The sequence below is a fragment of the Sminthopsis crassicaudata genome, chromosome 5, assembly GCF_048593235.1.
Source record: "Sminthopsis crassicaudata isolate SCR6 chromosome 5, ASM4859323v1, whole genome shotgun sequence".
NCBI lineage: Eukaryota > Metazoa > Chordata > Mammalia > Dasyuromorphia > Dasyuridae > Sminthopsis > Sminthopsis crassicaudata.
This window is the reverse complement of record NC_133621.1, coordinates 280,034,374-280,056,195: the sequence shown is the minus strand read 5'-3', so window position 1 is coordinate 280,056,195 and position 21,822 is coordinate 280,034,374. Positions and strand designations below refer to the sequence as shown.

The 21,822-nt window shown below is 38.0% G+C and overlaps 1 protein-coding gene across 2 annotated transcripts in view; it reads right to left on the bottom strand.

Annotated features, from left to right (window-relative positions):
• Positions 1–21,822, bottom strand: part of PLXNC1 (plexin C1) — a 221,191-nt gene that overhangs the window by 39,890 nt on the left and 159,479 nt on the right. The window lies entirely within an intron of this gene.

The window sequence follows — 21,822 nt, the reverse complement described above, 5'->3', positions numbered from 1 at the left end:
TAAACATGCACCGATTATAATAGATTGTGTTGTTGTTCAGTTGTTTTCAGTCATGTCTGACTCTCTGTGACCTCATTTGAGGTTTTCATGGCAAAGATACTGAAGTTGTTAAGTATTGTCTTTTCCAGTTCATTTTACAGATTAGGAAACTGAGGCAAATTTTCCTAGGGTCACCCAGCTAAAAGGCTGGAACTCAGGGAGATGAGACTTTCTGGCTCTGGGCCTGACATTCTATGCCAGTAAGACTTGTTTTCACAGCATTTGAAGGAGGTCCCATGGAAACTCTAAGGATCCTTATTCTATGATTGGATTACTTCCCTATTCAATAATCAGTCAACAAGCATTTATTAAGTATTTATTACTGTCCTGAGTTCTGGGGACATAAAGAAAGGTAAAAACAGAAGGAAAAAAATACTTCCTGACCTTAATGAACTCCTAGAAGGAAGAAGGATAAAGTAGGAAAGGTGGAATTAGGCAAATAACATGCAAACATTTTGTATAAAAAGACATAAAGAATAAATTGGAGATAATCAATAAATTTCAGTGGCTCCCTATTGCCTCCAGGATCAAATGTAAAAGGCAGTGTTAAAAGAATATAAGATAGCCTGTTAAAGCTTAAAACTACCCAAAACTACACAACAGATTGACAGATCCTGGCTGGTGACCTTGTGAACATCACAACTCTTTGAGACTGTAAAGCACTGAGAGGGCAGCAAGCTATATTGGTAGAGGGAGTTTCCTCACATGGAATTTCCTATGCCACTAAGATCACAGGTCTAGCCAAAAAGGAAAAAAAAAAAAAAAAAGTACTTTAAATTCTTACAGGGGAAAAAGCAACCTGAAGTAGATTTGCAAAGCCTTTTATCTCATTTTATCTTCATTACATCTCTGGGCAGTAGAACTAGACAAACAAGAATTTATCTCATGGAGGTCCTGAGGGGAAATTGGTTTGGTAAATAGATAAAGAATATTTTATAATAATCCTATCAGAATTCTAGAGCTGGAAGGAATTGTAAAGATCTTTTAGTTCAAAAAGAATTTCACAGGTAGACTTGGAAGGGATGATAAAGGTCATTAAGTCTAAACCCTTTCCTTTCACAGATGAGGAAACTGAGTCCCAAAGAAATTAAGTCACTTAAGTTACTAAGGGGGTAGTGGATCCAGCATCTGGCCAAGATCTTCCAGAGTTCAAATCTAGCCTCGGGCATTTAACAGCTGTGTGACTTCACCCTGTTTGTCTCCGTTTCCACATCTATAAAATGAGCTAGAAAAGGAAATGGCCAACCACTCTAGTATCTAGCTGTGCAAACCTAGGTAAGTCACTTCATCTGTAAAATGAGCTAGAGAAAGAAACAACTGCAGAATCTTTGCCAAGAAAATCCCAAATGGGTCACAGAGAATTGAACATGACTGAAACCACAGAACAAATTCTGTTCTTGTGCCCAATCTTAGTTCCACGTCATGTATAGATTATAAAGAGTTTTTTGAGCCCCAATACTTGAGCTAACCCATTAATGGACCAATACTGACACAGAAGAACAAAGAGTCCCTTTTGGCTCAGAAATCTATAAATCTATTAGTCTCAGACATTAGGTTTCCTATGGCAGACAAGTGGTTCTCAAAGAGTGGTCCAGAGAATCCTGGGGGGCAGGGAGGGGGAGTGGTCCTCTGAAATCTTTTCAGAGTATGTACTAATTCAAAATCAGTTTTTATTTCAAATATGGCAAATATCTATAAATCTAGCCCACATAAACAAAGACTATTTGGACAAATCCTCAATAATTTTTAATAGTATAAACAAAAGTTTTGAGCACCACTATGGTGGAATACCCACAAACCTCTCTGAAATAGTTCCTTCCTCTCTTTCCCCCAACTACAATCATGTGATCTCCCCATTCCTTCAGAGATTGCTACTCATACAGCCCAAGAGCTTTCGTCAATTAAACCAGGACAACTACCAGGCCCTATAATGGCATCCGACATTAGACACCAACACGAGGCTCTGTAGTCCTGAGCTATATTAGTTATCTTCACTGACTCTCAATGTGGCTTCATGAATGTCTCTTCCAATTTCAGAGACTTGGTCTCCCTTTGGACAGATTGGAAGTAATGATTGCACAGCTCTCTCGAAGGGCTTCCCAAAGATAAAAAGGAGTATAAATCGCCTATTCAGGACAGAGCCCTAGTGATCAGAGCTCCTTTAAATGGTCTTAAAGCTATTTTAAAAATAACAACAACATTCTGTAGTTCCTAACGGGCATGATTGCCTTAGATCATCCATGCCTTCTTAGGCAATAAATGTCCTCTTCAAAAATCAGACCAAAAAAAAAAATTATAATAGGATGTAAAATAATGTAGAGTTTCTGCAGCTTACTGGGTAGGGGGAATAAGGGGGGAGGAATGACATTTCTTCAAGTCCCCGGGGAGTTTTGAGAGTAAATTCAGACACAAATTGATTTATGTTCATTTTTATGCTACTAACACTTAGAGTTCAAATAGCAATTCCTCAAAGCATAAATCTATCAAAACAGGCGGGGGAGTGGGAGAAGGGTGGCAATACAAAAAGAAAGACGACCCTGAATGGAACCAAAAGATCAGACAGAGCCTTGGAGCTGGAAGGGATGGTAGAGACTGTGAGTCCAGCTATGTCCTGTTACATAGATAGAAAGACTTCCTCATTTATTCAGCATGTAAATATTGGAGTCTTCCTGACCCTCAGCCCAGAGTTCTAGCCATTATAGTAGTGTGCTACTACACTACTACCTCTCAATGTGGGTTTGAATCCTAACCTGCCATTACTACTTGTGGGATCATGGCCAAGCTTCTTTTCATCAGGGTCTATTTCCTCATCTGTAAAATGAAGGGGTTGGAGTTGATGACTTCTATAGCAAAGCTTCTTAAACTGTGGGTCACAACCCCATATGGGATCATGTCACTGAATGTGAGGGTTGTGAAATTACAAGTTATTATCAGTAAATGTTTGATTTGTAGACCTATTTTAAACATATTTTCTTGGGCAAAAAAAGGGATCATGAGTGGAAAAAGTTGAAGAAGGTTCTGTTCTATAGTACTTTCTACTTTCTCAATGAATTCAGTAGTTGGTTTGCAGTTTTCTTTCCTTACTCCTGCCCTCAAACTAGAGGATTTCAACATACCCTAACCTCTCAATCTCTCATTTCCATGACTTACTCATTCACCCTACTACAGGTACACAGGAATGGCTGTGTCCTTCATTTTACCATCCTCCATAAATATTCATAACGTCTGAATTTTTTTTACTTACTCATAATCTGTTAACATTCCACCTCTGCCTCTCGACTCCAAACCCTGTTCTTGGTCCTCACAATAATCCCGACCTCCTCAGTTCTGAGATCAAAATATCTTCACTAGTTATTCTGCACGGGGACAGTTTCACACCTTGGTGAAGGGGTTCTCTCTTTGCCTTTTTAGTCCATGGAAGATCTTGTCCTACCAAATTCCAGCCTTGGATCATATCCACCTTAAGCTTCTGCCTTTGTTTCTACTCAGCAACTGAACAAAGTTGGAATGAATTATAAAGAGCTGAAACTCTGAGTTGATGCACCGGGGTTGGACAACTGAGCACTTAAGGGTAATTACCGACTGGACAATACTCTATTAGCATATGCTTGGAAAATGGCCCTTCCCACTATCCTGTGCTGGTTGGATCTTTTGGTGGATACAGAGAATTGTGGGAGGGATTAGAGGATGGAGGAAGAGGAGCCAGGGTCACTTTGGCGGTAGACAAAGAGAAGAGAGGTCATGGAGATCCTGCATCCATCCAATTCATTTCTACCCCTAAAGACCAAGAATAAAGACCAAGGACTCTTGATTATCCTGACTCTGGCTGATTCTAAGGTATCCAGGGTGCTAACTCAGTCTTCACAATGTATCATGAAGCCATGTGGATTGGATCAATTACAAATTATGGTACAGAATCGGCAACCCTTTTGATATAAAACCGAAACCAATTTGCTAATTCACCACACTGGTATTTCCAAACATTTTCATCTACCCTAAGTTTTGCTTTCTCAGAATGCCCTCAATTGTTTCAGTGAAACCTGCTCAGGGTTCTCAGCTAGAAGGGATGTGGACAGGGCCATAGGAAACCTAGGGTAGATGAAAATGTTTGGAAATACCAGTGTGGTGAGTTAGCAATGGCTTGTTGCCATTGTCTTCTCCTGTCCCATCCGAAGAAGACTTCTTGCCAAGGAAAATCTTTCTGCATGCACAAGTGATCCCATTCCATCCCTTTTGGGGCAGCAGATTGCATTATCTTCTTGCTCTCGTTAATATTCAAACTCTCCCTATCTCCTGGCTACTTTCCTACTGCCTACAAATTGCTTCTATCTCCTCCATTCTCAAAAACCCTTTACTTGATAGGTCCATTCCTGCTAGCTATCTTCTATCTCTTCCTCTCTTTTGTGGCCAAACTCCTTGAGAAGATCCTCTACAACAGGGGCCTTTACTAGCATCCTTCTTAATTCTCTAAAGTTTGGTTTCTGACTTTCTCATTCAAATAAAATGGCCCTCTCTCCAAAGTCTTTGGTGATCTCTTAATGGCTAAACACAGTGGCTTTTTCTCAGTCCCTCCTGACCTCTCTGGAGCCACTGACCCTGTAGATCACCTTTTGTTCCTTTAAAACTCTCTCCCTTTGGGTTTTCATGACACTGTTTTTTCCTTATTTTTCTCTACCTTTCTGATCTGAGAACTCTTCATCCACCATGAGCACTAGCAGTAGGAACCCCCTACAGCTCTTTCCTCAGCTTTCTCTCTATATATCTTTCTGTTGGTCATTTCATTAACTCCTGTGAGTTTTTATGCAGCTGAGTCACAGATCTACTTGTCCAGTCCTAAGTTTTCTCCTGATTTCCAGTCTCATCTCTCCATTGGCAATTTTTCTGTCTAGATGTTAGACATATTGAATAGAATGGCTTGTAGATAGATATCTGAAATTCAACTTGTCTAAAACTGAACTCATTGTATTTCCCCCAAAACCTCTCTCTCTCTCTCTCTCAAATTTCCCTCTTTTTGTCCAAGGCAGTGCCATCTCCCCAGTCACCCAAACTCATAATCTTGGGTCATCTTCACGTGCTCATTCTCTCTCAACCTCTACCCCCAACATGCAATCTGTTGTCACAATCTGCTGTATCTACCTTTACAATTTCTCTCATATGTGCCCCCTTTTTCCTTCAGCATTGCCATAATCCTGATGCAGGCCCTTATCCCTTCACCCTGGACTATCTCAATAGCCTGCTGGTTGATCTTCTTTCCTCAAGCATTTTCCACTGCGATCCAGCCTCCACTCAGCTGTCAAACTGATTTTTCTAACATGCAGATTTAACAATATTACTCCATCCCCCAATCCAGTAAACTCCACCTCCAAGATCAAATATAAAATCTTATGTTTGGTTCCCAAAGTTCTTCATCAGCTGCATCCCTTCCACCATTCCCTTCCATACTCCTTTCTAGTCTTTCTACTCCTTACTTCCCTCCAAATACTTAGCGATCCAGTGACATTGCCCTCTTTCTGTTCCTTGCAGAAAATACTTCATGTCCCAACACCAAGCACTTTCACTGGCTGTCTCCCATCTCCAAAATGCTCTTGATCTCCTCCTTTCCACATCATGGAATATTTCAAGTCTTAGCTAAAGTCCCATCTCTTTAATCTTAGAGTCCTCCCTCTGATTCTAATCCCATTGTATCCTGTTGGTAGCTTATTTGTATACAGCTGTCCTTATTAGACATGGAGCTCTCTGAGAGTAGAGGCTGTCTTTTGCCTTTGCATCCCCAGGGCACACTCAGCAAAGTACCTGGCATATAACAGGTTCTTAATAAATGAGAGAAGACCGATCTCAAATTCATCCATTGATTAATCAACAAATTAACAAAAGTTTCTGGGGAAAACCGCTTTAACTGTTAATGGGAATCTTGGTTTGCTTTCAGATTGAGCCCTTGTATTGGGACTTTAGGATGAGGCTGTTTGTTCGTCTTTCCAATCCAGTCCGACTCTTCATGTCTGTGATACTACACCCCAGTTCTATTCTTACATTTCTTGCTTTTTTAAGGAAATGTCCCAAGACAGTGGAGCATCATATAGTAAAAGAAAGTGTTCAGGGGATTTATCTTCAACTATCAAAACCCAGCATCACACTATTGGCTAACCGAACTTGAAGTCCTTTAGAATTCAGGTCTTTCCCCCATGAATTATTGCCACATCTTTTGCCTCTTTCTTACAGCTGTTAGGTGGCACAATAGAGCACTGAGTCTGGAATCAAGAAGATCTGTGTTCAAATCTAGCTTCAGATTCTAAGCAAGTCATTTAACCCTGTTTGTCTCAGAAAATCCCAAGTGGGGTCGTGACTGAACAACCTCCCAGTGGTTCAATTCACATGTGGTCTAAAAGGTTACATGATTTTTTCTTTTTTTTTTTAAGCACTTCCTACCCCTCTTTCCTCCACTGAATCATCGTAGGATTATGGATTTAAGATGGAAGAAAACATCATCTAGTTTTATAGTTGAGGAAACTGAGGTCCAGAAAGATTCTGACTTGACCAAGATCCCACAAGACTTCTATGAAGCCTTCACAGAACACATCCTAATACATTTATAATAATAATAAGCAGAACTAATCCAAATACATTTCAATTAGTATTTCCTTCTCCATCCCCTTAAAATCTCCCCCCCCCCAACTAGACTATAAACTACTTGAGGAGTAGATACTAGGTCTATTCCATCTCCTATAGTAAAAGTTCCTGTACTTAGTAGGTACTCAATAAGTACTTTCAAAAAGAAAGAACAGGAGAAATCAGTCTGTCTTCCTAAAACCAAGAGAGATAAACGATGTGTGTTGTTACTGGGGAAACTCATCAACCATCTCAGATTAAAAAGAAGACATATAAAGGATGGAGGTCAAGGGGTAGGACCCAGAGGATGAATATAGGAGGGTAGCGCATCCCTGTAAGAATAATAATAGAAAACACTAAAGCCCAGAACCTGCAGTGAATGGAAAATAAAACAAAGATAAAGAAATGCTAAGGACTAGGAAAAAGGGATTTTTAAAAATTGCTTTTTGAGGACAAGATGAAAACTAAAGAAGAGGTAGGACTCCTGCTTGGATTCCATGTGGCACACTTCACCCTCCCTTCATTTCACATCTTTATAAACTTACTCTTCATCTTCATCCAGGCCTGCTGATTCTCCTCATTAGAAGGTTGGGGGTTTACTTTCCCCATTTAACATTCTTGAGACAATCCATCATCTCAATAAGACCTAGTCTTGCATCCTTAAAACTCTGGTCCTTCAACTTTTTATCTCTTCATTCTTAACTCTGGATCAAGCCCACCATGTACCCTTTCTGTTCCTATTCATGATCTACTAAGGAAAGAAACAGAAATATGTCTAATTGGCTGGCTGGCTCTATTGAAAATCCAGGTTCTCAAGATTCTAATGGCCCCAGACTGCTACTTGGCAATTATTTTATTCATGTCTGATGGATACTTTAGTACCACTATATACACATTTATCATACACACACAATTGATAAACATGTGGATATAGGTCATATATATGTGCACATATGTATATATGTAAGTATGTATATATATATGTGTATGTATGAGAAGGAAATGGCAAACCACTTTAGTATCTTTGCCAAGAATATGGTCATAAAGAATTAGATATAACTAAAAAAAGATTGAATAACAACAAATTTATTTTATTTATCCTATATTTATATATAATAAATATTATATGTACACATATAAGTATGTGTAATTATGTGAGTTCCTCAAGAGCAGGGAGAATCTCATTTCCCTCTCTATAATCCCAGAACCTGGAAAGTACTCAGTATACACCCGGCACTTAATAAGTGCTCCCTCCTTCATGCTCAGAAGATGACTTGACATCCTCCTCCAACACTTAGCACTGTGCTTGGCGCATATAAAAGGCCCTTAATAATGTTTATTGATTAATAAATTGACCTTTGAAGAAATCAAGACCATTCACTGTGAATATTCTCCTTATCCCTATCTGGCATTTCTTGAAATCTCTTTCTTCAGCACTTCTCTCTTTATTCCAATCTAAGAATAACGTGGCTCCTCCCTATTAATGTCAATTTGTATTCTACGCCTTCCTTGCTGATCATTTCTTCAATCTAGTCCAATCTGTTATTCAATCTATCCTTTTTCTGCCTATAAATGTGATCAGATAATCTCTATCCTTAAGAATAAAAAATTAAAAATTCCTCTAGAGATCCTTCCCCTGAACAAGAATCTTACCCCAATGTTTCATTATGGTATGGAAATGACCTTGGATTCCCAAAGGAAATGCTGAGTGAATCCAAGCTCCTGTGGGTTTTAGCAAACTGCATCTCCTGTCTGAGACCAGACAAGACCACCTACTGGTAATGAGCCTCCTCCATGGGGAGGTTCATTACCAGTAGGTGGCCATTAGTGATGAATTTCTTGGCCATAGCAATTCATGAAGCAAAGAAACATAATAATAGGCAATCACTATTGCCAAGATGAGCATTCTGAAGCACAGGACTTAGCAGCTGGTTCCCCACCTCAACAAGCTCCAATGGATCCCTATAAGGAATCTCTAGCTTTAGTCAATTTTGCTTTCACTTGTCAAGTGGAACTTGTCAAGACAACCTTAGTCAAGAGAGACTTAAGCTTTATGAATCTGTTTCCTATCTATAAAATAAAGAGATTATACTAAATAACTTGAAAGCTCTGCTGCCTTTCCCCTATAACTATTTAAGGATGCTTTTTGACCCAGAAGTACAAGCCATCCCCATGATGGAGCATCAGAGGGAATGAGCAATTTTTACTTCCATATCTTCATTATCTGCTTCAATGTCACTGTAAGAACATAATTGCTATCATCCACCTTTCGGTTTTTACATTGAGAGACCAGATTTTTAGGTGCTTTATGTTTAAATGATAAAAGGTATCATTTCAATGTCAACTATGATTATTGGCCACTTTGAAAAAGAAAGTGTCAGATATGTGGAAAATATTGGAACAAAAAGTTGCTATTTGGATAATACAAAAATTAAAGATAAGCAAGCCATGTGGAAAAGAGACTCAGAGTTTCATATATAGCCCCATTTTTAGGTTCTATTTTCTATTTTTTTTTCTATTTTGTTACATTAGAAATTGTTTTTAAAGAAAAAGAAAACAAAATAAATGACCATCTGTGTCTGCCTCACCTTTATACATCTGTCCAGCTCAATGCTATCTCAGACTGTCCTCAGAAGACAGTTTTCTGTCTAACTCAATTTTCCCAGTAATAGAGTGAATAGATACTTAATAAGCACTTCCAATTCAGCATGGCCAAAATAGAATTCATTATCTCTCTCTCTCTCTCTAAAGCCTTTTCTTTTTTAAACATTCCTATTTCTCCAAAGGGCACCCACATCCTCTGAGTTGCCCTGGTGTGCTGCCCCTTTCATCCCTGATGCCTCAATCCCCTCCTCCTTTGTCCTGGGCTTGGATTCAGGAAGGCCATGGTTCAAGTGCTGCCTCAGACACTTACTATTTGGACAAACCTAGCAAGTCACTTAGTATCTCTGGGTTTCAGTTTTTTCGTCAGTAAAACAGAAGAGGGGGGGCAGGGATATCAAACAAAATATCTCTAAAGTTCTTTTTTAGCTAAAAAAAAATCTATCTATGATCCTATGAAGGAGTTACCAATTTTGTCCTTGATTCTACTTCCAGGATAATTTGTATATATGTCCCTTTCTCCCCAGTCACACAAGCTCTCATCACCTCTCCCCTGGACTCTCAATGGTTTCCTGGTCTCCAATGTCTTCTAGCACCAATTCTATCCCTGCACCACAAAGCCTCCTAAAGAAGAGATCTAATCAAAACACTTCCTGGACTCAAAAAGCTCCAGGGGCTGCATGGAAGATAAAAGTATTCATTCTTCTCTTTGTTATATAAAAATCCACACAGTCTGGTTCTGGCCTACCTTCCCAGGCTTATTACAGATTACTCTATTTTATACACTCTATAATTGGGCAATCATTTTCCTAGATCCAGAAAATTCCTAGCTGTGTGATCTTAGGCAAGTCACTTTGACCCTATTTGCCTCAGTTCCCTCATCTATTAAAAAAAAAAAAAAAAAAAAAAACTGGAGAAGGAAATGGCAAATGGTGTCATGAAAAGTTGGACATAACTGAAAACTGAACAACAATAACAAATATTTGAATCAAACAGCCCCTTCGTCTCTTTCTCTTACAAGATATTATATCTGCCATTTCAAACCTTTGCTCAGGCTTTTGACCATGTGATGAGTATATTCTTCTAAGTCTAACCTTCAAAGTTGAGCTGAAGTATCACTTCCTGATTCTCTTAGGCTATTTCTTCTGGGAAATGGGGAGAGTGCTGAGATATCCTGGATGGAAAAGGATTATACAAGGTGTTGAATGAGTATGAGGCAAGTTATGTACAGTGGAAGGAGAAAGAAGAAAGGAAAGAAAAAATGGAGAGGAAAGAAGGAAGGCAAGGAGAAAAGGAGGAAGAAAGGGAGGGAGGAAAGGATGGGAAGTTAGAGGATGGGAGAGAGAAAAGGAAGGAGAAAAGGAGAGAGGGTAGAAGAAAGAAATAGTAGACAGGAAGAAAGAGATAAAGAAAAAGGGAGAAAGGTAGAGAGGAAAGCAAAGAAGAATGAAGGGACAGAGGAAAGGAGAAAGGAAGGGAAGGAGAAACGGAGGAATGAAGGGGGAAAGAGAAGGAAAAATCAGGAGGCAATAGCATTGTGCTAAGTGGGAGTGTTTCTAGGTATCTGGGTAGATCTAGATTTTATGCTTCTCTAGAGCCCACAAATCAGATGCACCAGAAATGAATTCTAGGTCTAGGATACTGCTTCCTATCTCAGTTGTACAAGTTAAGCTTAATAAGTTACTGTCACTAAGGAAGGGCACTGGATATCATTTACACATTTTCCATCATAAACTTATTAAGTGTCCACTTTGTGTCACATTAGTGAACAAGTATTTAACAAAAAAGATACCTGCGGTGACATGGTAGCTTTCTTAAAATCTATCCTTGTGGCTTTCCTTTTCTGCTCTATTGCCAAAACCGAAGGCTTCAGAAGATGTTTGTACCCAGCAATGTGGAAGGAAGAAATTTTGGCTTGACCCCATAGGAGATCAAAGCAATAGCCAAGTTATTAGCAGAGCTGCAAGCTGATTAAAGATGAGTTAATCATCTGAAAGCCTGTTACTGTCTGCTCTAATGCCTGATGTCGAAAAAGCACCCTCTCTCACTGAATGGTATTGGAAAAGGAAAAAGAACAGGCAATGTTCACATGCTTTAGGTGAGCTGGATGATGAGAACAAGGACTTTGTGTCATTTGCTCTGAAGAGAGTGCAAGTAGGTGAGGCAGTGGATAGATCACTGGGCTTAGAATCAGGAAGAACCCTCTTCATGAGTTCAAATCTAGCATCAGACACTTACTAGCTGGGTAACTCTGGGCAAGTCACTTCACCCTGTTTCCCTCAGTTTCATCATCTATCAAATGAGCTGGAGAAGGAAATGGCCAACTAACTATTCACTCCAGCATGTTTGTTAGGAAAACCCTCAAATAAGGTCACTGAGAGTTGGACACGATTGAAAAAATGGCTTAGCAACAACAGTTCTAAAGAGATCAGAAAACCAAAAAGTTTGAACACTGTATCCTCATGGAGCATGTTTATAACCTGAAACCCACAAAACTATCCAAAAGCTCCTAACTGACTATAAATGTATAAAAATTTGTCCAAGAAAGAGGTGAAGAAATTATTTCTCTCCCACTGCTCTATGTACAGTACTGCCTACAAAGTCCATTTCATAAAATGGATCTATTAGCAAAAATTGTAAACATTTGTCTTATCAATAAATATTTATTGTGTGTCAGACACAGTGCTAAGTGTTAGGGATACTAATAAAAAAGGCAAAAGATAAGGTATGTGGGCATACTATATATTAGGGACACATTAGATTATGAACTCCTTGGGAAGCACCTCGAGAGCTCACAACCTAACAAGGAAGGAAAAGAAGAAAAAGAAGAGATAAGACTTGCTCTGCTTGGTCCCAAAGGACAGAACCAGGAACACTGGATGCAGGTTGTAATGAGGCTTGTTTGTACTTGACATAAGGAAAAAAAAAACCTTGTTCACAACTGAGGTGTCCAAAGGTAGAAGTGAAATCAAGATGGTGGGATTCTTCCCCTCATTTGAGGTCTCCAAAGCAAATACTGGTAATGACGGAAGAAAATCCTATTCAGAGTGAAAAAGTAGAGGAGATAGTCTGAGATGCCTTCCACTGGATTTAAGATTCAATGATCTTAAGAAATGTCTTCCATTCAGCCCCCCAAAGCCCAACTCTGATTCTGGGATCTTTGCCTGCTAACAGTTTAGAATCTAGAATAGTTCAGATAACTTAGATCTAATTAAAACATGAGTGAACTTAACAATAAAATAGGAACAAATAAGGATCATAGTTTTGAAGAAAGAAGGGAACTTAGAGGTTATTAATGCACCCTCCTCAATTTAAAGACAATGAGATCAAGACTCAGAGAAATGAAATAATTACCCACAGTTTTGATTTTGCTGTTTAAGCTCATTTAATTTTTTGGAATATAATTGTTTAAGAGTAATTATCAAAAATTAAAAATTAATCAAAGGAGATATTCTAGAAGCTTTTCCAGTAAGCTCAGGGGCAAAATCACAATGGCCACTGTTACCACTATTATTTAATATATTTTTAGAAATGCTAGCTATTGCAATAAGATAAGAAAATACAAAGAGGAAACAAAATAATGCTTACGAGATGACATGATAGTTTATTTAGAGAACACTAGAGAGTTTGTTAAAAATTGAGTAAGAGACAAAAAAAACCAAGACTTCAGTAAAGTCGAAGAATATGAAATAAATCCACAAAAGTCATTAGTCCAAGAAAATTAACCCAAGAAAAAGAAATCAAAGCAAATTAACTACAGAATATATAAAGTATGCAGGTTTTTTATCATCACCTATCAAATCATAGTCAGAATTAAAATGAAAACAATTACTTTTTAATAGAAATAAAAGAAGAATCAAGTGCTGATTAAAAAAAAAAATGGACATATGTAGTGTCATACCAAATCAATTTACCAAGGATTATTTTAAAGAATTAGAAAAATAATGATAAAATTCATCATATGAAACAAAAGGACAAGAATTTCAGAGAATATAAGAAGGAAGGGGAGAAAGTATTAATAGGGTCTAAATATCCTAGATTTCAAAACTAATTTATAAATGTAGAAATTATCAAAACAATTTGTCTCTGGTTAAAAAAAAAAAAAAAAAGAAGAAAAAGGTTGATCACAGAGAAAGATTAAATACACAAGATTTAGAAACCATTGAACATTCAATGTTCCACAATCCCAGAGATACTAACTACTGGAATAAGGATTCCATATTTAATAAAATTAATTGGTAAAATTAGAAAGTATTCTGGCAAAACTTAGATTAACAACATTACCTTAAGCCATATACCACAAATATGATATTCAGATGAACATATGACCTAAAAACAAAAGAGCTTTAAAAAAAAGAAGACAAAGAGATAATTTTTTTACTATTTCACGAGAATTCTTATGCAGAGACAGAGATGATCATAGAAGATAAAATGGTACAATTAAAAAATTTTCTCTATAAGCAAAATAACTGCAGTTAAAATCAAAAAAGGTATATTTAATTTGTAAAAGTCTTGCAAATTTTTTTCTGATAAAGGTTTAATATCCAACATAATAAAGAATCAATACAAATATATAAGAACAAAAACCATTCCCTAATATATGTTCTCTAAGGCTATGAACAGGCAGTTCTCAAATGAAGCAATATAAGCAATTGGCAACCATATGATAAAATGATCCAAACCTCTAATAAGAGAAATGCAGATCAAAACAGCTCACACCCACCAGACTGTCAAAGAGGACTGAAGATGAAAGTGACAATTGTAGGAGGAGCTGTGGGCCCAATATCACACAAACATGCTCTGTTGCTGGAGATGTGAATTTGCTCGAGATGTGAATTCGCTCAACCAATCTGGAAAGCAAGATGTAACTACATCCCTAAAGTCACTCAACAGTGTTGACCCACTGAGAAATATTGGCTTTTTTTTTTTTTTAAAGCAATTGGGGTTAAATAACTTGCCCTCTTCCCCAGAGCCTGTGTTCTACCCACTGTACCACCTGCCTGCCCCTAGTCATGTACTTCTATAAAGGATGATTAGATGGCACAGTGGATAGAGCACCAGGCCTGGAGTCAGGAAGATCTGAGTTCAACTATGACCTCAGATGCATGACACTTATTAGCTGTGTAACCCTGAGCAAGACTCTTAACCCTGTTTGCCTTTGTTTTGTTATCTTTAAAATGAGCTGGAGAAAAAATGGCAAATCACGCCAGCATCTTTATCAAGAAAACCCCAAATGAGATCATGAAGAGTCAGACCTAACTGAACAACAAAACCATTTCTAAGGAGGTCAAGAACAAAGGGAAAGAAAGGGCTTGTGTACAAGAACATGAAGCGGCACTTTTTGTTGACTCAAAGAAATGGGAAAATATGAGGAGATGGCTGAACAAAATGTGCTAGTTTACGGTAATGAAATTTTTTGCACATTATAAGTAAGAAATATGAAAGATTTAAAGAAATATAAAAATACTCATATGAATTGGTAAAAAGAACAAAACCAGGAGAATAACATATACGATGAACATAGAACTGGGAAGAAAATTAATTCTGAAAAAGCACAGAAAGGGGACCAAAGAATTGACCAATTATGACTTCCAAAGTCATATAATAATGAATATATATATAGTGTTTTAAGGTTTACAAAGAAATTTATAATTGTTACCTCTTTTAATCCTCATAACCACTCTGGGAAGTAGGTGCTATTATCTCTATTTTACAGATGAGGAAACTGAGGCAGACAGAATTTGAGTGACTTGCCCAGGTTCACATAGCGAGTAAGTATCTGAGGCAGAATTTAAACTTAGATCTTCCTGATGCCAGGTCCAGGGTTGTGCCACCTAGTTGTCTTATGACTGATGATGAAATATACTGTCTACTTCTTGGTAGACTATTCATGATAAATCATTTCAAAAAACATGTTTATTCATTTTTGGTGGTATCAAACAGGGATCCCTGCGGGACACATACTGACATAGAAAACAACAAATTAACATTACTTATGGTATATTTTACTTTGAGGAGGGCAGGTTGATGTATAATGTTTAGAGCACTGAACCTGGAGTCAGGAATATCTGAGTTACCTCACAGTAAATCATTTGAAAAGATGCATGGAGAAAAGAGAAGGGAAATGCAGAAGGGATTAAAAGTAGACAACTTTGTTTCTACTTAAACACACACACACACACATGTGTACTTATACATATAGAGAAAAATTTACCATGCATCTTTTTCAATACGTGCATGTATATATGTTCTAAATGCACCATACATGGTAGAGAAGCTCATGTGTTTCCCCTTAGGGTCCTCTTCCCCTTTTCCTCATCCTTCTCAAGTTTTTTTTTTTTTTTTTTTTTTTTGGTGACCATTGATGATTAATAGAACAAAATTGTTTTTAATGTTACAAGGTCTAAATGAAGGTCATTTGTCTCTGATTTAAAGTTCATCACTTTTTCTAGGGATTTTTTTTTTTGTTCTGTTTTATTTTCTGTTCCCCTATCCAACTTGGCCATTTCAGTTTTGTGAAACCAGAAGGGTAAAGGAGAGAGTAAGAGTGGAGTCGATATAATTGAATAGGAAAAAAGAAGCAGATGACCATGGAGGCAAAAGTGCATTGGAATTACAGTTGGGAGATTTGGGCTTGAAACCTGGCTGTGCCCGTTCTAGTTGTAACACATTGCACTACTTAAGATAACTGAGTCTCAATCTCTTCATGGGGCTGTCGTTGTCAAAGGGATAATGCAGGTCAAGAGCTTTATAAATCTTAGTCTTATATGCACTTCAGTCTTGGCCATCATCACAATGACAGAACAGAAAAGGACCTTCAAAGACCATCTAGTTCTATGCCTTAATTTTACAGATGAAAAAACTGAAGCCCAAGAGAGAAAGAGTGAGAACGGACTGGAAAACTGATCTCAATTTTATAATTGCAAAACCTTCTGTTCCAAATTTTCCCCTCCTTCCCCCCACCACCTCCCCCAGATGGCAAGTAGTCCATTACATGTTAATATGTTAAAAATATATGTTTAATCCAATATATGTATACATAGTTGTACAGTTATCTTCAGGTAACAAATTTTAAAGGTGAGATTTGAACACAGATCCTTGTCTTCAGAACTAGCACTCTTTTCATTATGAATCAAGCAGACAGCACCAACATGGATCAAAGGGATCAAATATTATATCATAAGACTTCCCAAAACTGTTTACATCTCTTATAAGCACATCATTATCCTGTGCACTGAAATGAGCCTTGAAATGTATATTTATTCATTTTTTGGTGGTATCAAACAGGGATCCCTGTGGGTCATATACTGACATAGAAAGCCACAAATTAGCATGATTTATGGTATATTTTATTAGGGGTGGGACAGGCAGGTATAATATTTAGAACACTGAACTGGAGTCAGGAATACCTGAGTTAAAATCTGGCACTTACTAGCTGGGTGATCCTGAGCAAGTCACTTTAACCTTACTTACCTCAAATGAGCTACAGAAAAAAATAATGAATCACTACAATATCTTTGCCGAGAAAACTCCAAATGCTGTCACAAAGAGTGGACATGACTGAAAATGACAGAACAACAATTGCATGTTTATTTACTTTTGTTTAAAATATCTCAATTTCTATCTGGTTAAGACTTTCAGCTGCAGTCTCTGTTATAGACCATCTAAACCAGGCATCTTTAACCCCAGGTTCATAGATGGATTCCAGAGGTTTTGTGAACAAAGAGGAGGAAAAAAATTTACATCTCACTCTCATTAATGTCTCTCTGAAATCAAGCATTTGCTTCAATTATTTAAAAACTGGAATCTGAAAAGACTCCCTAGGCTTCATAGGTCATAGCAAAGGTGAAGGCCCCCTGATCTAAGCCAAGCTTGATCTTACAGATGAGAAAAGTGAGGTTCAGACAAAAGTGACTTGCTTATGATCATGCCCATCATCATTCCTTTCTCATACTGAGGGGAAGACAATGAGCTAAATCACAAATTCTTTGCGGGTATGGAATTGTTTTCTATTTCTTTTGCATCCCCTCTCTGCCTTTCCCAGAATACCTAAGTGTATCTTGCTAAACCTGTCAACTTCATTCTGAAGGTCTTTCTGAACATTGCTACCATTAATTAAGGTTTTCACAGTCGGCACCAAAAAAAAAAAAAAAAAAGAATAAATATATATTTCAAGACTCAGCGTACAGGACAATGACGTGCTTGTAAGAGAGGTAAACAATTTTGGGAAATTTTTTTTTTCTCCCAAGAGAACAGAAACAAGATTATGGATATTTATTTGGGTTTGTTGGTCTCAAATAAATTTTGGATGCCTTTTTCTTCCCCCTTGAAAGATCACAGACATAGAATGGCTGGCTAGACCAAGCTCACTATTTTACAGATAAGGAAACTGAGGCCAAGAATGGATAGCATGAGAACAGACTAAAGACTGATCTCAATAAGATATTAAGTTGAGATGTGTATAAGAATTGGGGGAGGAATAAAAGCTACATAGGAAGCAGGGAGAGGAGCTGAAACTGGAAAACATACCTCCCAACTTCAAACCCAGCAGTTTTCATTTATTTATTTATTTTAATTATTTTTTATTAAAGCTTTTTTATTTTCAAAACACATGCATATTTCTTAACCGGACAAGTCACTTAACTCCAATTGTCTCACCAAAAACAAAAACAAAAATAAACAACAACCACAAAAAACATATTCATAGATAATATTTCAACATTGATTCTTGCAAAATCTTCTGTTCCAATTCCTCCCCCTTTCCCCCCCCTTCCCTAGATGGCAAGTAATCCAATATATATTAGACATATTAAAATATATATAAATCCAATATAGGCATACATATTTATACAATTATCTTGCCTCTTGTTCAGTCAGCTGGGTGGTGCAGTGGATTGAATTCTAGATTTGACAAATTGGGTTCAAATCCTGCCTCAAATACTTCTTAGCTGTGTGACTCTAAGGCAAGCAAGGGTTACTTCTCTCTGACTCAGTTTACCCACCTGTAAAATGATATAATTATAATAAACTATCTCCCCCTTCCAGTTTAAAAACTTTAATTTGTAGACAGCCTCATTAAATTCCCCTCCAGAAATGCCCATGGAGCAGTTAAGGGTTTAATCCCTCATTTTTCAGGTGAAGAAAAGAGGCTCAATGCAGGTGGGCTGGCACATATATATATGTGTGTGTGTGTATGTATGTATTTGAAAGGCAATTGGCATTAAATGACTTGTCCAGACATATATCTATGACTACTAAGTAATAATTAAGTAATTACTTATCAAGTAATAAGTGTCTGAGATTGGATTTGAACTCAATTCCTCTTGACTCCAGGCTAGTGTATTGTAAACTTAAAAAAAAAAAAGAAAAAAGTTCAATGTAGTAGATTTGTAGTTTTATATGTAATCCTCTTTTACTGTTCTTTATACAGAAGAGTTGGGGTGTATGGGGTTCAGAATAACAAAAATACATTTTAAAAAAGAAAAAAGAAAGAAATTTTTTGTCTTGACCAACATTTCCAGCTGCTATTCCCACCCCATTTTGTGGAGGAAGAAACAGTCTTTGCTAAGCAGACCCATGACACACCACTAAACATTTCTAACTCAGCTTGCCTCCTTCTTTCTCCCTCTTCCCCATTTTCCATCACTTTTAAAAGTGCTACTATGTTAACAAATCAAGGAAGATTAGACTAGGGAACAAGTTTGTTCCCATTCCCAGGTTGCTTTGCAGGTGGATTATATTGTAACTATCGCTAAGGGTTTGGGTGTAACTTTCCAAGTTTGGAACTCAAGTAAAACTCTAAATCCAAAGTAGAGAGAACATACAGCCCTCCTTTCAGTCAGAAAGGAGAAAATTAGATGACTTTGTATTGAAACAACTACATAATTTTACTTTCTAAATTCTAGGTGGTGGGAGGAAAGGTTTTGAATAAGAATCATTAATAATTTCAATTTCATTTAATATCTCATTTCCACTCCTTGCCATCAAGATGGGAATAATTTGTTTAAAAGAAAAAACACACAAGGAAAAATTATATATTGAAATATCTACATTGGTTAATGATCCTTCATTTTTTAATAAGAAAAATTTTAAGAAGAAGAGAGGGCAAAGAGGAAAAAGAGAAAATGGTTTCATTTCTTTGATGTGAAGTTGCAAACAGCAGTTCTGAAGTTAGACTTAGTTTCAGTTTTATCCTAAGTCATAATGAAAATAATTTGCAAACGATGTTATAAGAGAAGGGGGAGGAGGGGGAACCTGGAGGATTGTTAATTAACTTTACTGTTTCTACACAATAGCAAGGGGTATTAAAAACCAGACCGCTGAAGTGCAAACATCAGGAAAGGATGTAATGGGAGCATCACAGAATGACTTAATCGGGACAATGGGTTGCTTAATTACTAAAAAAAAATGAATCGTGGGGAAGGATAAAGTCAGGGCAAAGGAAGGATTTGGAAGCAGTGGTGGGGAACGCTGGGTGGCTAGAAAGGTGGCAGACTTCTGGTTACTGCTCCAGGGAGCTCTGGCTGGACTTGATGGGATCGTAATGAAAATACAAACAGCAAAGGCCTCCACAACCTTGAGGGGGGCTACGGATACAGAGCCTGTCTCAGTCAGGAAATTATTGTTGTTGAGTCATGTCTGACTCTGTAACCGCATTTGTTGTTTTATTGGGAGAAGTTTGCCATTTCCTGTTCCAGTTCATTTTATAGATGAAGAAATTGAGACAGACAGGGTTAAGTGACTTGTCCAGGATCATACAGTTAGTGCGTGTCTAAGGCCAGATTTGAAATCGGGATGATTTTGATATCATCCTATCCAGTATGGCACCACGTAGCCGGAAGCCTACGTTCAGAACTACGGGAGATTTCAGGCTATCTCATGTTACAGATGAGGAAGCTGTGACCCAGAGAGAAAGGGTGATTTGTTCAAAGTTACAGGGTTAACGAGCAGCAGGGCTGGGTTTCCAATCTGGGTTGATGCCAAATTTTGCACTCTGCCCACCACTTAATTCTTCTGCCTCCTCCAAGGGGGAAAAAAAGGCAGAAACCTTAAATAAATCATTTATGGGTCACTGCAGGCTTTGCATCAGGCCCCATAAGTAATTTTCAAGACTTTCTAACTACGTTAAGGCCTTTCTCATAATGAGTTACATAAGGTCAGCGTGTTTGCTGAAAGATTGCTCCCTACGGTCCGGGAGCTCTCCGCACCAGCTCCACCAGAGGATGATGCCGACTTACTTCCTCGCTTCAAGTGCTAAGAAGAAATTGATCCCTTAACTTTGATTACAACTAGAAGTTGACTCGCTAATTAAATGAACTTGCTCTGGGTTATTGGATTTTTCTCATCTTGGTTGTGAACTGAAACAATTTCCTTTTCCCCAGGTAGCCTACTTCAACACAACTAGGCTCCTCGGCCCTAGCACCCCAAGGTGTCAGGAAGGGAAAACCTCCTTCGACAGCTCAAAGTCGAGCGTGAATTGTTTTTCAGTCACACTCGACTCTCCCTCTTTGGGATTTTCTTGGCAAAGACACTGGAGTCATTTTCCATTTCCATCTCCAAGTCATTTGGCAGATGAAGAAAATAGGGTGAAGTGATTTGCCCCAGAGTCACATAGCTACTAAGTATCTGAGGCTGGATTTGAATTCAGCTCTTCCTGACTCCAGGCTGGATTTGAACTCAGGGAGATGAGACTTCCAGACTCCAGGCCGAGTGCTCTATTCACTGTGCTGATGAGTCTAAATTAACAAAATGAAATCTGTCGGACAACAAGGAAAAGGAAACGGGACTAATGATTGTCAATGCATTTCTTTGCTCGTGGTCACAGTTAGTGCTTTGGGTGGTGGGAGAAAGAGAGAGAGGGAAAGATCAGAAAGCGTGAAGGGAAGCCAGAGGAGCTGCGTTTTTACACAGCCCTTTAAATTTCCCCCCGACTTATTTTTAACATGTTTTATTGATTCCTTTTGTTTTCACATGAGTTATTTCCAGATATGCCAGTTCCTTGCTATAACCTCTCAAAATGAGCTTTCCTTGTAACAGTGACATTACCCAAGAATAAGAGATGCAGTGACTGTATCTGAGAAGGCACGCAGTATTGTACACCATAGTCCCCCACCTCTCTACTAGAAGGAGGGACGGTTTCCTCATCTTTTCTCCAAGGCAACTAGATGGTACCCTGAGCTGGGTCAGGAGGGCCTGAGTTAAAATGTGACCCTAAGCAAGTCACTTCTTCTCCATCTACCTCGAGTTTCCATGTTTGTAAAAATGGGAATAATAAGAGCACCCACCTCTCAGGGTTATCTTGAGAGCTTCTCACTGTGTCTAGAACATAGTAGCTCTTTTATAAATGCTTATTCCCTTCCTTTAACTTTCAGAAAGTATTTTGTCCTGAAAATGTTTCCCTTTGTTAAACTTGGGGATGCTTGGAGAAGAACAGGGTAAGGAAATGAACAACAGATCTGGAATCAAATCCTACCTCTGCCACTTCCTACCTCTATGCCCTTAAAGGGGCAGGTCACTTACTTCTGGCCCTCAGATTTCTGTAAAATGAGGAGGTTAGATTAAACGGCACCTAGAGCA